Source organism: Pagrus pagrus (genome assembly GCF_965226575.1).
Source record: "Pagrus pagrus genome assembly, chromosome: 15".
NCBI lineage: Eukaryota > Metazoa > Chordata > Actinopteri > Spariformes > Sparidae > Pagrus > Pagrus pagrus.
The window spans coordinates 16202673-16207327 of record NC_140199.1 but is presented as its reverse complement, the minus strand read 5'-3'; positions in this window follow the sequence as shown (position 1 = coordinate 16207327).

The window sequence follows — 4655 nt, the reverse complement described above, 5'->3', positions numbered from 1 at the left end:
CCCTTAAATGGTTGTTCAATTCAATTCAATTCAATTCAAAGGGGGCTTTATTGGCATGAAAGTTTAACAACAATTTTGCCAAAGCATCTGTCCAAACGCTTGGACAGAACACAACAAATAACAAATTGTTCTTACTCTTTCATCCGAAATATTTTGGCGGGAAAGTTAGGAGCAGACACATTGAGACAATGTTGATTAAATGTCAGTATTTCAATACTGAAAACATGACCTTTATACTGTGTTGACTCAAGGCATTTTTCAACACACAACAACTGTGACGGCTGTAGAAATGATGATTTAACCTGAACCACAGAGCAACCTTTCAGACCACAAAACACATTTCTTACATTCAATGTCTGGAACTTACCGAAGACAAATTAGTCAGCATAGTAACATAAAATCATTGTCTTTTGGTCATTGCATCATGTCTGTGTGCACTGAGCACCTCTCAGTGTCAACTTCTTATCCTCTGAGCTCGTATTCAACGCTCATTCATCAGTTCTGCTTCTAAAAAACTGATTGATCACTTGAAACAAAAACATAAACACATTTCTTCATCCTCAAACTGGGAAAGACATTACGACTTAGATACCATGAAACACTTTTTTCAGGGTGAAACTAAAAAGAAAAAAAACCAAACAGATTTTTGTGTTTTAAATGAGACTCTGACATCAAAAAAACTAAAGCCTCATTTGGACTTGATTAATTTCTCAGGGGAGGTGGCCGGATCAACTACACTGGTTAGTGATTTTAATCCTGTCTGCAGCACATAATTATAACTGGGGAGGTTATTTTTTCACTTCCCCAGTAATCATTACAAAGGCATCTACCTGTTGGCCTAATCTAATTCCATTCAGAGTAACGTCCTTCTATTTTAAAGAGGATGTCTGAGTGTTTTTTTCTCTGGGAAGAGCTGCCTTGTCCTTCTTCTTTTTATATTTTTTTAATCAGCTCAGTGTGAAATTTTACTTTTGTGTGAAAATGGTGCAGGAGGAAAATGTTTTGAGTAACCTGATGGATAGAAATATGTTACCACCAACATACAGGCCTAGGTTGTACGAACGAACGAAAGGTTTGGGCCAATCCTGCAGCATGTCAGTGTCTGTTACAGACCACAGCCTGTAATTTCATGAAATGTATCTGGAATGATAAATACAGTGTACTATCCCCCACCTCCCCCTGTGATGTTAATCACATTTTATTGGGGCCTTTGAGTGTAAAGTCATGCTAGCAGTTCTGCTGGGCTAAATGCAAATGCTAACAAGCTCACAGTGACTAACATGCTCATGTTTAACAGGTAGCCTACAATATCATGTTTACAACATTTACTGTCTGAGTTTAGAAACTAGTTTGAGAAACTGAGGGGGCCTTTTAGATCTTTCTCTTTCCGTAAGTGTTTTATATATATGTTTTTTTGTGCATGTAAAAGGTCTTGAAAGTTAAAAAGGTCAAAGCCTGCACCAACAGAAGCTCCCCTCTTCTACAGAAGACACTGCTCGGAAACGCCTCATCAGCAGCCCGGCCTTTAACTCTGTGACTTCTTGACATCACACAACATCACCACGTGACACATTCGCATAATTTATGCCGAGGAGCTAGTTTGACATGTAAAACTTAATTTAGCACAGCTGCTCTGTTGTTGTTAGCGTTGCTGGCTCAGGCGTGTGCAAGCTGACCAATCAGAGCAGACTGGGTATGCAGAAGACTGGGCCTTAAAGAGACAGGAGCTTAAACGAAGTGTTTCAGACAGAGGGGGAATACTGGACACTGGACAGAATGAGAAGACTGATTTGTTTTTTGAGCATTAAATCATTTAAACTTATTCCAGTGATAACTCAAAATAAAATAATGAACCTGGAAATGTGGATAATATGTCTCCTTTGAAGTGGAAACACAACTTTTCAACGTCCTTCCCCCTAGAGTTGCAAAGTGGTATTACTGTTTGTGCTGCTGTCACAAAGACAACAGATACATTGTACAATGTACATTTTCCTGATTGCCTGAGTGCCTAGTAACTTCCAACAACACAGAATAGTTGTTGACAACGCATTTGTTAGAAAAACGGTCAACACCACTTTGGAAACAAGAGGAAATAAAAAAGCATGTTCACTTAAGAGGTAAAGAGAAATTGTAGGGGTGATAATAACACAGTATTAGTATTGCTTGAGGTAAACAAGTGTGGTTGGTGTCAGGGTGGAGGAGGTTATAAAAGAAAACATTAGACGCAAAAGAGTTCATTCATTTAGTCTACAATGGTGACATAGAGTCGTATTGTAAAGCTGGCCTTCATTTTCCTCGGAGACTTTGTACCCAGTGGCAGACAGAATTGCATAGTGATATTGAGGTTTATAGGGAAACAATCAATGGTGCCATTATTCCATGGCCATTACATTGTGCAATCAGCATGATAAGTTAAAGCAGAAAAGTTTTCTGTTGTCAGTTTAAAGCTTAAAGTTTTAAAGTATGTAGTTTTGGGGAAGAAAATGTAATCAGAAGAGAAAGATTGATTTTATTTCTGCCTAAACAAACTAAATAAACAAACTCTCTTTGTTTTCATGACTGAACAAACAAACTGACCTTAAAGGACAACATAGTTTCAAACTGTTTTACTTTGTTAATATTTGGGCGGACCCTGCCACCGTTCTGGCTTCAAACAGTGTTCTGTGGACCTTATTTTCCTCTGGGAACAGTTTGTTTATTCAGCTGTGGAAAAGATAAATATTTCTGAGTTTGTATTATTACCTCATTAATATTGTAAATATTAAAATTCTGAGTTTTAATTTCTTCTCCAAAAACGTTATAGTTCCCCTTTAACTCTCGACCTAGCAAAGACTGTGATACAGTGTTACACTGAAAACCAGTGAGGAGTAGAATAAGCTGGAACTTCGTCGTGTCACTCGTCAATTAGGTTACAACATTTAACACTCCTTCATCAGGAGCGTCAGAATGTTGTGAAACTTCAACCTGACGAAGCTTTCAACTTCCCTTTGTTGACCGGAGTCCCTCCAAATTTCTCATTCTTTAATGTCAAATTACAGAGCCGGCCGATTGCTAAAAATGAATAATGAATTTCATCACCTACTGTAATATGAACACATCTCATCTCAGTGCAGCCGTGTGCATTGTCCAGAGCAGGGCAGAAGCCTAATTACTTAGTTACAGCAGTGGGGAGATAATCTCTTATGGCTTTCTCCAGCAGATGTGTCGAATTAATGGCCTGTCTTTGAAGGAGTTTAGATGCGTACTACTCTGGGAATTGTATTTCAAAGTGAAAGACCCAGCCTAGTTTCTGATGAGTAGACTAAAGGCAGTCTTAATCACGACTTTCTTCCATCTAATCACACACAGTACTGGTCTTGTATAACTGCTGAAATATGAACAGATCTAAAGCCAATTGTGAATGTTAATGACCTGGACAGAGTAGATAGGGGCGACAGATAACATCCCTGGTCAGAGTCATTACCTCGCTGGCTGATACACAGCTGGAAAGCTGCTTGGGAAATTGGAAATATGGGAGAATTATCTCGTACAATGAACGAATAGTGAGAGTAACGCAGTAACTCCTCTAAATGGAAGAATAGGAGGCACATTAAAATGAGCTCTTCATATCACAAGTGAGTACTAGTACTTGGGTAGGAGAGAAAAATCCCACAGTCATTAACCACTTGGATGCACAAGCACAAGTCCTGATTTTTCTTGAACGAATGAGTTTGGTTTGAGAGGAGCTTTACAGTCGTAGTAACAGAGGAGTTGAGGCCAGCCAGAGAACCTTAATAGATCTGTGCCAACAGCTCCCCTACTGTTCTGAGAGAAGCCTGTCACGTAGCATGTACATGCATTTAGGCTTATTTACCTCGATCCTTCCGGCTGGCTGACAGGCACGTCTCACTGCTGGAGATGCAACGTCGTTGTCTGGCAACCCCTCGATCAAAGAGTTTCGCAGTGTGTCCAGCACATCGCAAAGGGTGACACAGAGAGAGGCCGTGCTGCAAAAGATAACAGGAAAAAACAGAAGCACAACATCTGCATCCATTTATCACGGCCTGCTCTTCTGTGCTCATACAGTAACCTGGGCTTAAATTATTCATCATCATTTTGATCTGCTGGTCGATAGGCCCCATGGCCCCGCTGGATACATGCATTCATTACTCCTCATCCTCAAAGTGAAGATGAAGAAAAAATACGCTGCGACTTACATGACCTTTCGGTTTCTAAATTTTGGGAGGAAAATGGGATCAATGACATTAGAGGGTCCAGTCTGGCCTTTATTAATGGAGTTGAAAGTCCAGAAGCCACGATGGAGATTGTGTAGTCTCACGTACAACCTCTCCTGTTTATATTGTGATGCTTTTAGCTATTGAAAATGAAACCGCAGTAGTACTAAATAACTTCATATCCTCTTGACACCTCATTAAACATTTATTGTGGATTTCCCACAAACAGTTTTCCCCCTAGAACTTGAAAAAGAGAAATGCTTACATCTAAAGGGTGCACTTATTTCAGTCTGTCACATTCAAAGTTTACCTGTGATATCTGAAATGCAAAATCAGAAAAAAACGCGTGATCATTCTATCTCACTGTCATTCGTTGCCTCAAGTGAACAATTAATCAACTGTCTGTCTGTAAATGTAAAACACCATCCTTTCAGTGGCTGA